General features: G+C 37.6%; 1 long non-coding RNA gene across 1 annotated transcript; it reads left to right on the forward strand.

Annotated features, from left to right (window-relative positions):
- Nucleotides 1-4547: 4547 nt before the first annotated feature.
- Nucleotides 4548-12355, forward strand: LOC105485643 (uncharacterized). Its single transcript, XR_989743.2, has 3 exons — nt 4548-5785; nt 11689-11780; nt 12070-12355. It is a non-coding gene; the product is annotated as an uncharacterized lncRNA (long non-coding RNA).
- The last annotated feature ends 323 nt before the right edge of the window (nt 12356-12678 follow it).

The following is a 12678-nucleotide window of genomic DNA, read 5'->3' on the forward strand; positions in this document are numbered from 1 at the left end:
AGCCTCCCCAAGTAGCTGGGACTACAGGCACATGCCACCATGCCTGGCTATTTTTTGTATTTTTAGTAGAGACGGGGTTTCGCCATGTTGCCAGGCTGGTCTCAAACTCCTGACTTCAGGTGATCTGCCCACCTCGGCCTCCCAATGTGCTGGGACTGCAGGTGTGAGCCACCACGCCCGGTCTATGCTTTTTTTTTTTTTTCCTAAGAAAGCTTTTCCTATGAAAAGTCATAAAGATACTTTCTTACATTCTAAAAGTTTTAATGTTTCACTTATTTTTTTGTTTAGTTCTTTATCTGTAATTTATGTGTTTGATGTAAATCTAGTTTGTGCGTGTATGTGTGTGTGTGTGTCTGTCTTTCTCTGATAATCAATTGTTACAGCACCATAGATATCCATTAATCTGTGATGGATCTTTGTCATATATCAGATTACCATAGAAAAATATATTATTAATATCTGTCTGAATTTCTGTTCTGTTCCATTGGTCTATTTGTTTATCCTGGAGACTCACTACACTTAATGTCTATAGCTCAATTTCTATAGCTTTATAATAAATCTAGACAGTTGACAAAAATGAGCCCTGTCCCAGCCTTGATTTTTTTCTGAAACTAAGATTTTTTTTATCTTTTGCCCTTGCATATATAAATTTTAGAATCACCTTGTTAATTCCCACTTTAAAAATTTGAGGAGTTTATAATTGTATTACATCCATAAGTTAATTTGGTGAGACCTGATATTTTTGTTACATGAGTTTTCTTATCCATGAACATAATGAACGTAGTAGCTCTTTATTTATTTAAGCTTTCTTTAAGTATTTTTCAATAAAATTTAATACTTTTTCTGCTTAAAGATCTTATACATCTTTTGTTGATTTATTCCTAAATGTTTGAGTGTTATGTGGCTATTAAATGTTAATTTAAAATGTGTGTATGTAGTTGTGTATATATGTTCTTAATTTCTTGTTAATATAGGAATTTTTAACTATAATTGTCTTACATCTAGTAACCCTAGTCTAGTCAACTGTCTTAATGATTTTCACAATTTGATTGCAGATTATCTTGGGTGATTGTTTATGTAATCCTCTATGAGTAATCATATTTAAAGTTTTATTATTTATCATTCTATTTTTAAATACTATCAATTGTGTATGCATGTTTATATCTCTTCCTTTTAGATAACCAATAGTATATAATTTTCCACCTTGCTTTTCTTGCTTAAAAATATATCTTGGAGATTACTCCATAGTAGTTTATAAAGAGATTCCTTATTCTTTTTGATAACTGTAGAATTATCACTTGGGTGAGTATACCAGCCACCCATTGACAGGTATTTGAGTTGTTTCCAGGCTTTGCTATTTCACACAGTGCTGCAGTGAAAAGTCTTATGTATGCATCCTTTTGTTTTTTTCTGTTTTGTGTGTGCGTGTGTGTGTGTGTGTGTGTTTTTGTTTGTTTTTTTTTTGTTTGTTTTTTTGGTCGGCGCATCTTTGGGATAGATTCTTGCAAGAGGGATTAGTGGGTCAAAGTGTAAATGCAGATATTATTTCATTGGTATTTGCCAAACTCTATTCCTTAGTTGTTGAACCATTTTTCATTCCTAACAGCAATGAATGAGAGGGGCAGTTTCCCCAAAGCCTCAACAACACAGCATGTTGTCAAATTTTTAAATTTTTGCTGTTCTCATAGGTATAAGACAGTATCTCACTGTAGTTTTAATTTGCATTTATCTTATCATGGATGACATGGAGTATCTTCAACCAAGGGGCATTTGCATTTATTTTTACTGTGTACTTGTTCATATCTCTTGTTCATTTTTCTAAGGTTGTTAGTCTTTCTTCCTCTTTTTAAAGAAAATTTTAATATGTTAGGGATATTTACCCTTTCTGTAATATAAATTGAAAATATTTTGCCAGTTCATCACTTATTTTTTCACATCTCTGTATATTTTACCTTTCTTATTAAAATATTTGTTCTCTGGACAAAGAAGTCTATGTTGGTAGTTTTTTATTTCTTTCAATATCCTGAAGTTAACTTTCCATTGACCTCTGGTTTTCACTTGTACTGGCTTTCCACATCAGTTGTTGATCAGATTGGTGCTTTTTGGTTGGTTTTGTTATATTTAAGATTTTCTCCTTGCATTTCATTTTCTACAGTTTCACTATATGTTTCTGGAGGCAGATTTCCTCTTTTTTTTTTTAGACAGAGTCTCACTCTGTCGGCCAGGCTGGAGTGCAGTGGTATGATCTTGGCTTACTACAACCTCCACTCATGGGGTTCAAGCAATTCTCCTGCCTCAGCCTCCCTAGTAGCTGGGACCACAGGCATGCGCCACCATGCCAGGCTGGTGTCTCCAACTCCTGACCTCAAGTGCTCTGTCCACCTCGGCCTCCCAAAGTGCCAGGATTACAGGCATGAGCCACCGTGCCTGGCCTGGAGGCAAATTTCACTTTTTGTTCTTTTTAGCTTCATTTGACCCTTTAGGCTTATTAAATAGTAAAATTGAATGTCTTTCATTAGTTCTCTGAAATTCTTTGACATCATCTTTTAAAATATTGTCCCTGCTCCATTTTATCTATTTTTCTTTTTTATACTCCAATTATGTGAATGTTAGACCTTACTTTGTCCTCTATGTTTCTTAGTCAATATTCTGTATTTTCCCTTTTAAAAATTTTCTTTAGGTTTCATTTTTATATTTTTCTCTGACCCAGCTTCCAGTTCACAATTTTTTTCTTCAATTGTATGTAATCTTCTGTTAAACCCATCCATTCAGTTCTTCATTTTACCTATTGTGTTTTTCAATTTTACAATTTCTAGTTGGTTCATTTTTAGTTTTACAGTGTCACCTCTTACGGTTTCTATGACTGCACTGATATTTTTAAACAAAGCATTTATATCCATGAGTTGTTTTACAACATCTGTCTGATAATTCTGGTATTTGGACTCTTGCAGCTCTGTTTTTGTTGTTCACTCTTTTCCTTAGTTCTTTCCTTAGTTCCTTGATTTGTCTTGAGTCTCATTTTGCATTATAGGCTTTCACAGCTTGTTGAAAAAATTAAAATTATATTTATTGATAGTTTGAGACCCAGGATGATGTTATTTTCCTTCAGAAAGGATTTAACTTTTTTTCAACTTTAAAAAACCTGAGGATATTAGCAGTCTAGAACCAACATTTGAGGGTTTGGTAGGCTAGAGTAAAATCCATACCCCATGCTTCCAGGTTGCAGTCTTTGTCTCAAGCCAGAGCAAAAGATACTATATTAGGGCCTCTGTCTTTGAGGGACATGAACGCTAGTTCCTAAACCTGCATGCATCTGAGTAATCAAAAGCTTAGCTCTGTGTCTGCAGCTTCCAGTCCATTGCCAAAAAAGCCTCAAAACCAAAATAGCAGCCCTTGTGGTTCCAGGATATACAGTGGGTAATTTCCCAAGATCTCAGTGAAGCTCTGCCTCAGCTTCCTTTTAACTATCAGCAAATCCTCCTTTCCAAAGAGATGCTGTTTCACCTCTTTGAGCTCTCTCTAATTGTTTTCTTATTTTAATTCCTCACTATCTTGTTAGATTCTAATGTTTGTAAGAATGTGCGTGTCTGTGTTTGTGTGTTTTGCTCCATTTTTAAAATTGTCTTCAAGTGGGAGATTTGATTGAAATCATCTGCTCTGCTAACCCCGGAATCTGGAATATGGGCTAATATCATAATGGGGGAGACCAAAAATAAACAAACAAGTAAATACATATGTCAGGTGGTGATAAGTGCTATTGAGAAAACTAAGGCAGAATAAGGGAGATAGGAATGCCAGGGGTGAGGGAAAAAGTTGTCGGGGAAGATCCTTCTGAAATAATGACATTTGAGTGAATAGCTATGAAAAATGAGAGAGGTAATTGTTCTATGTAACTTTGGAGTCAGAGTATGTGCAAGGGGGAGAGGATGTGGAGACATAGGAACACTTTTACACTGTTGGTGGGACTGTAAACTAGTTCAACCATTGTGGAAGACAGTGTGGCGATTCCTCAAGGATCTTGAACTAGAAATACCATTTGACCCAGCCATCCCATTACTGGGTATATACCCAAAGGATTATAAATCATGCCGCTATAAAGACACATGCGCACATATGTTTATTGTGGCACTTTTCACAATAGCAAAGACTTGGAACCAACCCAAATGTCCATCAATGATAGACTGGATTAAGAAAATGTGGCACATATACACCATGGAATACTATGCAGCCATAAAAAAGGATGAGTTCATGTCTTTTGTAGGAACATGGATGCAGCTGGAAACCATCATTCTCTGCAAACTATTGCAAGGACAGAAAACCAAACACCGCATGTTCTCACTCATAGGTGGCAACTGAACAATGAGAACACCTGGATACAGGAAGGGGAACATCACACACCAGGGCCTATCATGGGGTGGGGGGAGGGGGGAGGGATAGCATTAGGAGATACACCTAATGTAAATGATGAGTTAATGGGTGCAGCACACCAATGTGGCACATATATGCATATGTAGCAAACCTGCACGTTGTGCACATGTACCCTTGAACTAAAAACATAATAAAAAATAATTTAAAAAATTAAAATGATGAGGTGAGGGGGTAGCTGAGGGCAAAATTATATAGGGCCTTGTAGGTCATTACTGTTTCAGAATTTTACTGTGAGTGAAAGAAGGAGCCATTATAAGTTTTGAGCAAAAGAATGACTTGAGATCTTACCTGCATTTGAATAGGTAACTCTGGCCTCTATGTTGAAAACTGACTGTATTGAGGTAAAGGAAGAAGTGGGTCCAGCTGGGAAGTTATTAAAATGATTCCAGTGAGAGAGTGAGATATGATGGAAGCATGGACCAAGATAGTAGCAATAGAGGTGGTGAAAGTGTTCAGATTTTTAATACATAGTATTTTGAAGATAAAGTCAACAGGATTTACTGATGAATTGGATATGTGGTGTCAGAGAAAGGAGATAAGGTTTTAGCCTGGGCAACTAGAAGGACAGAGAAACCATTTCCTGAGATGTAGAAGACGGTATAAGAAGAAGACGACAGCAGAGAGATGGGGGATGTCATTGGAGAGTCAGGAGTTTGATTTTGGATAGGTTAATTTTGAGATTCCCTATTAGATAGATTTCAAGTGGAGATTTCAGCAGAGGCTGAGTACAAGTCTACAAGTTAGGAAAGAGGTCAGGGTTAGAACTATAAATTTGAGACTCATTGGTGTATAAATGCTTTCAAAGCTTAGGGACTGTGAATGGTGTTACCTAAGGAGTAAGTAAAGACAAAGAAATCAAAAGATTTTAGGGCTAAACTCTGCAGTGTTCTAATATTCAGCAATCAGTAAGTAAGAAGGACCTGAACAGCCAGTGGCATAGAAGGAGAACCAAGAGAAAGTGATGCTTCAAGCCAAGTGAAGAAAGTGATTAAAAAAATAAAGCATGGTCTGGCCGGGCGCAGTGGCTCACACCTGTAATCCCAGCACTTTGGGAGGCCGAGGCGGCGGATCACGAGGTCAGGAGATTGAGACCATCCTGGCTACAGTGAAACCCTGTCTCTACTAAAAATACAAAAAAATTACCTGGGCATGGTGGTGGGCACCTGTAGTCCCAGCTACTCAGGAGGTTGAGGCAGGAGAATGGCGTGAACCCATGAGGCGGAGCTTTCAGTGAGCTGAGATCACACCACTGCACTCCAGCCTGGGCAACAGTGCGAGACTCCATCTCAAAAAATAATCATAACAATAAAAATAAAGAAAAGAAAAGAAGCGTGGCCAATGAACAGTTGCTGAAAGTGTAAGTAAAGCCATGGATTAAGCAATAGTGAGGCCAAATTTTAGAAAAGTAAATCTAAGGAATAAACAGCATTTGAAAACATTGGCATTAAAATGACATTTGTTCTTTTGAGTAAAATCTAAGAAAAATAATTCTAATGGGACGCTTTAGGCAACAGCAAATGATAGCCTTCTTTGGTATCAACCTGGCAGACAGAAGTATCTCCCCACCCCTGCCATGAAAAATGCTCAACAGTTTGTCACTTCATTTGCAGTATTATTTCTTTAGTCTCAGAAATAGCTTTGTACACTTTGACTTCTAGTTTATTTTTTATTTTTCATTTTTTCATATTTCATCAAATATTTTCATATATGATGATATGGTAGCAGGTGGGTATTAGGTAACTTTTGAGCTCTCATACAAAACAAAAGAAATATTTGGAATCTTCAAAGAATACAAACAAGCTTGCATGTCTACAAATTCTGAAACATTTTCCCAAATAATAACACATCAATAAAACCCTAAGTACTTTAATTATTTCTAAATTATATATATATGTGTATATATATGTCTCCAATTAGTTCTTTCAGTCTTTGTTTTAAACATAATTTATTTTCTCCACAGAAAACATTTATTTTTTAATTATCATACAGAATGGGAAATTCAATTTTCTTTTATCAAAATGATTTCCTGATTGTCGTTCAATTTAAAAATTTTAATGTGACATTAAATATGTTTAAACTATTTAAATTAAGATAGTTAAAATGATAAATTGTTTCATTTTTATTTTTTTAAATAAGAAAAAGCATTTTATGGTGTGAATATTTTTATTTGAGTGCATTCATATGAACATAGAAAAAATATAAACATTAAATCGCCATTTCTTGTTTTGAGGAAGGAATGACAGTGGGAATGAGAGTCATGGGGAAGGAGAACTTCGTTGGGTTTTCTTTTTTATAACTTTTATTTTAGGTTTGGGGGTACATGTGAAGGTTTGTTATACTGGTAAACGTGTCACAGGGGTTTGTTGTACAAATTATTTCATCACCCATGTATTAAGCTAGTACTCAATAGTTATTTTTTCTGCTCCTCTCCCTCCTCCCACCCATCACTCTCAAGTAGACTACAGTGTACAGTGTCTGTTGTTACCTTCTTTATGTTCATAAATTCTCATCGTTTAGCTATCACTTCTAAGTGAGAACATGCAGTATTTGGTTTTCTGTTGCTGCGTTAGTTTGCTAAGGGTAATAGCCTCCAGTTCCATCCATGTTCCTGCCAAAAAAAACAAACATGATCTTGTTCTTTTCTATGGCAGCATAGTATTTCATGGTGTATATGTACCTCATTTTCTTTATCCAGTCTGTCACTGATGGGCATTTAGGTTGCTTCCATGTCTTTGTTATTGTGAATATCGCAGCAATGAACATTCATGTGCATGTGTCTTTATAGTAGAACAATTTATATTTCTTTGGGTACATACCCAGTAATGGGATAGCTGGGTCGAATGGTAGTTCTGCTTTTAGCTCTTTGAGGAATCACCATACTGCTTTCCACAATTTAAACTCCGACCAACAGTGTATAAGTGTTCCCTTTTCTCTGCAACCTTGCCAGGATGTTATTTTTTGACTTTTTATTATAGCCATTCTGACTGGTGTGAGATAGTATTTCATTGTGGTTTTAATGAGCATTTCTCTAAAGAATGGTGATATTGAGCTTTTTTCATATGCTTGCTGGCTGCATGTATGTCTTCTTTTGAAAAGTGTCTGTTCATGTCTTTTGCCCACTTTTTAATGGGGTTGTTTTTCTCTTGTAAATTTGTTTAAGTTTCTTACAGATGATGGATAGTAGACTTTTGTCACATGCATAGTTTGCAGGTATTTTCTCCCATTCTGTAGATTGTCTGTTTATTCTGTAGATAGTTTCTCTTGCTGTGCAGAAGCTCTTAATTAGATTCCATTTGTCAATTTTTACTTTTGTTGCAATTGCTTTTGGTGTCTTTGTCATGAAATCTTTGCCAATTCCTATGTCCAGGATGGTAGTGCCTAGGTTGTCTTCTAGTGTTTTTACAGTTTTGGGTTTTACATTTAAGTCTTTAATCCATTTTCGGTTGATTTCCCATGAAGCAAAATAATACTTGCTTCATGGGATCATTACGATTTTACAGGGCCAAGCATTGAGTAGGTGCTGAGTGAAAGAAAAGTATTCATCATCACCATCGTTATCATCGTCATTGTTCAATGATCTCCAAAATAAAGTAGTTAAAAAAAGATAAGCTAGGGTAAGCATTATCATTACCAAAGGTTAGGATTTGGTTTTATAGGAAATATATTTATTTATATTAAGAGTTTAACAATAAAACCCATGAAGGGGAAAAGGAGAGAAGATTCATTGCATTCCCTGTACTGGACGACAGGTATTTTTACATACGTCTTTTAGTTAAACCTGACAAACCTTTATTTAGTTAAATTCCAGAGAGGAGGTAGTGTATGCCCATTTTATAGATAGAAATTGAATCTCAGAAGGACTAAGTGATTTGGCCAAGATCACATAGCTGTTAACTGGTAGAAGTGAATCAACTTCACTTGTTTTGACTCCAAATTTCATACTAAACTTCAAACTTACAGTCATTTTGGAGGCTATTGAAATTGGACCACCTACTCTCATCTAGTCTAGATCTAAATCCAAAGCTTGTGGGTAGCATAGGCTTTAATAGTCCTCGGGTTTTTTGGTTTGTTTGGTTGGTTGGTTTGTTTTTGGAGATGGAGTCTTGCTCTGTTGCCCAGGCTGGACTGGAGTGCAGTGGCTCAATCTAGGCTCACTGCAACTTCCGTCTCCCGGGTTCAAGAAATTCTCCTGGCTCAGCCTCCCAAGTAGCTGGGACTACAGGTGCCCAGCACCACACCTGGCTAATTTTTTTTTTTTTTTTTTTTTGTATTTTAGTAGAGACAGGGTTTCAACATGTTGCCCAGGCTGGTCTCGAACTCCTGAGCTCAGGCAATCCTCCTGCCTCAGTCTCCCAAAGTACTGGGATTACAGGTGTGAGCCACCATGCCTGGCAATAGTCTTCAGCTTTTATTCACTCTTTCATCCACATCCTAACCACACCAAAGGAACCCCATAATTCAGAGGGCTAGTGACCACACCTGCTGCCTGCACAGAGTTCACAGCTGTGCCAGCCCCTCTCTGCATGGAGTTGGAACATTCCCTTCCCTGGACAGTTCTCTTCCTTAGCTGGCAAATCAGATGGAGCTGGGTCTGGGCTGACTGTACCTCCTGTGTTCCCATGGATGCAGTCACGCTCATTTCCAGCCAACCTTGGGTTGAAGAAGTTGCCTGACTCAGCAAGTCTGTCATTTCCTCCTACACAGTTCTTTCCAGCTTGTTGGCAGTGGTATCCAGGAGTGGCTGGAGAATTCTGATAACAGCTTACTGATTGGATTCCAGGAGAGTAGCTCTGATTCTGCTGAAGACTCATTGGAAGGTGGAGAGTTACTGACAAAGGAAGTTAATGATGACCACTCCAGAAACTGTGACTACCTCTGTGGATGCCTTCACAACTATTTAAAGCATAAATAGTTGGAGCTAACTGAGACACCAGAAAATGAAACAAACCCCATAAATAGAAATTAACAATCAGTCTATGACCCACTTAAGTAGATGTTACATCTCCTGCCAAAAGCCTGCCAGACAATGTACCCTGAGTTAATGGCTTGGTGCCTTCCTTTTCATCACTCTCATATGGAAATTAAACAATTGTCTTCTAATTCTCTTGCAGGACCATGCCCTCTTCTTTTCTGACCTCCATTCTTGGTAGCTTTTTTTTCTTTTAAACTACGGAACTACTTCATAAAACACAGCCAGTACAGAACTGCAAAAGGTGTCTGACTCGAGCAGTTGTGGATATTGGCATGTGAAAGTTACACTTACCATGCAATATCAAAGTCATGAAACTCAAGTGAAGATATTGTGTTTTTCTGTATACTGTGAGCAATATTTGGCACACTCAGGGATTCACAAATCCTCTTTCAAGACCTTCCAAGATTGAGATTTAATTAGCTTTTTCTAGTTATATCTCCTTTATTATTTAACCTATGGTCTTGTCTAGCACTGTTTAATAGAAATGTAGTATGAGGCACATGTCATTTTAAAGTTTCTAGTAGCTACCTTAAAAACATTAGGTAAATTAATTTCAATAATACACTTTTTTTTTTTTTTTTTTTTTTTTTGAGAGGGAGTTTCACTCTTTTTGCCCAGGCTGGAGTGCAATGGTGTGATCTTGGCTCACCGCAACCTCCACTTCCCGGATTCAAGCAATTCTCCTGCCTCAGCCTCCCTAGTAGCTAGGATTACAGGCATGTGCCACCATGCCTGGCTAAGTTTGTATTTTTAGTAGAGATGGGGTTTCTCCATGTTGGTCAGGCTGGTCTTGAACTCCCGACCTCAGGTGATCCACCCACCTTAGCCTCCCAAAGTGCTGGGATTACAGGCATGAGCCACCGTGCCCAGCAATAATGCACATTAACCCTATCTATCCAAAATATTATTTCAACATGTAATCAATATAAAAAATTATTAATGAGATGTTACATTCTTTCATACTAAGTCTTCAAAATCTGGCTATAAGAGGTACACTTACAGCACCTCTTAATTGGAACTAGCAGTTTCAAGTGCTCAATAGCCTCATTTAATCAGTGGTTACTTTATTAGACAGTACAGCTCTATTCAAATATGTTGAAAGAAAAAACAAATAGGTAAGTAGTATTATTAAATGAACAAGTTCTCCAGAGGAAAGTAAACATAGAGATTTAACATATTGTTTCTGCTGCGTACATTTTGCTTCCTAATAAAACATGTAGAGATTCAATAGTAGCTGCTGGTGCACGAAATAAATAACTTAGAGGTGAAGAGCCTGGCTTTGAGCCAGACAGATCAACCATTAAAATTTTGGCCCTGCTCTGGCCAGGTGTGGTGGCTCACACCTGTAATCCTAGCACTTTGGGAGGCTAGGACCGATGGATTTGAGGTCAGGAGTTCAAGATCAGCCTGGCCAACATGGTGAAACCCCGTCTCTACCAAAAATACAAAAATTAGCTGGGTGTGGTGGTGGGCGCCTGTAATCCCAGCTACTTGGGAGGCTGAGGCAGGAGAATAGCTTAAATCCGGGAGGCAGAGGCCGCAGTGAGCCGAGATCACACCATTGCATTCCAGCATGGGCAACAAGAGTGAGAATCGGTCTAAAAAAAAAAAATTTTTTTTGGCCCTGCTCACAATTAGCTTGTAATCTTGACAAATTACTTTTCTTTTCTTTTTTTAAATTATACTTTAAGTTCTAGGGTACATGTGCACAACGTGCAGGTTTGTTACGTATGTATACATGTACCATGTTGGTGTGCTGCACCCATTAACTCGTCATTTACATTAGGTATATCTCCTAAAGCTATCCCTCCCCACCTCCCACAATAGGACCCAGTGTGTCTCAGTTGCTTCTTCTTCTATAAACAATTCACCCCATTTGGGTCTAATATTGAGAGAAGTAGAAACTGAATGAGGAAGATGCCCAAGTTGTGGAATGTCTTTAAGGCATAGAGCTTTATAAACTAAGTGTGCTGCCAAGAGAAAGATTATTTAAATGAACTGGTGAGAATGACAAGTGGCATGGGAAAAGAATGGAAGAATACATGAAGGATGCATTATTCTCGAGATCCTTCCTCATTCTGATGTTTTATAATTTCATATTTTATATCAAGTTAAAATGGATAATTTTGAAGTGCTTTGCAAATGCTTATCCTTTAAGTAACTATTCAACCTTAAATTTTGTCTGTGTTACAAATTTAGGAAGTGCACATTTTAAATGCCTATCCCTGATGAGGGGCAGTTGCGAGTTTCTGGGATTCAAATAAAAGAAGATCCTTACTTATTTGCAGGTAGTTCACATAGTGACCCAGAACACTGGCTTTAGACTCTGAAATACCCAAGTTCTTGTTCAGCTCTCCCAGTTTTGGAATTGTGACTTTGGGTAAGTCTCATAAACTCTGTACATATCATCTGCATGATAGAAATAATAATAATACCTATCACCCAAGATTGGTGAAAGAATTTACTTAGATGATGTGCAAAGCTCCTGTAAAATTCTCCATACATTTTAGTGGTTATATCTTGTTACTTTACAGTTTTGATCATTCTAATGCAGCCATTCCCATTTAATAAAATCTTTGGAATGGCTTCTTCATGTTGGTGGGAAATTTCCCTTTTACCAACAGCCAAATAAATGGCTATATAAAATAACATTTCTTCCATCTTCACAGGGCTCCCTCCTAAAACAGCCACTTACGAACAAGAGCCACTGAAAAGTGGTGGATGTCCTCTCTTGACAACCCATAGCAGGAACCAGCTTGTGTAGCAGTGACACTGCAAACTAAGGAACCAGAAGCCAGATGCATCCCTTGCCAGGGGGCTCCCAGTGGAGTCTTGTAGACTATGTTACAGTGTGCCATGGCTCCAATTTAATTCTAAGCTCTAGTTGTGTGACTAAAAGCCTAAAGGAGAAAAAGGAAAACCAGCCTCAAAGTCCTGCCTACTTCTGTCTTCTGGCAAGAAGAAACTATGGCTACTCATCCAGGAGGGCTGGAGGGGCTGAGTGGCATTACCATTTTGTAACTCTCTTACTCACGAAAAACACAGGAGATGTTTTCAAACAAATGTACATTCATGAGGAATTTTTTTTAACGATAGTAGAAAGAATTTTTTTAAAAAGCAGCGGCAGCACAAGGCTTATTGGTTATCTCTGTTCAGCAACACACATTTGGGGGTCATGTCAGAAAATGGTATGTGCTCATAGGACCTGCCTTCCTTTAGGTCATACCTTTACATCATCCGTTTATTGTGGAAATAATATTGTTCATTCTCATGGGCTG

The sequence above is a fragment of the Macaca nemestrina genome, chromosome 14 (genome assembly GCF_043159975.1).
Source record: "Macaca nemestrina isolate mMacNem1 chromosome 14, mMacNem.hap1, whole genome shotgun sequence".
NCBI classification, from domain to species: Eukaryota; Metazoa; Chordata; class Mammalia; order Primates; family Cercopithecidae; genus Macaca; species Macaca nemestrina.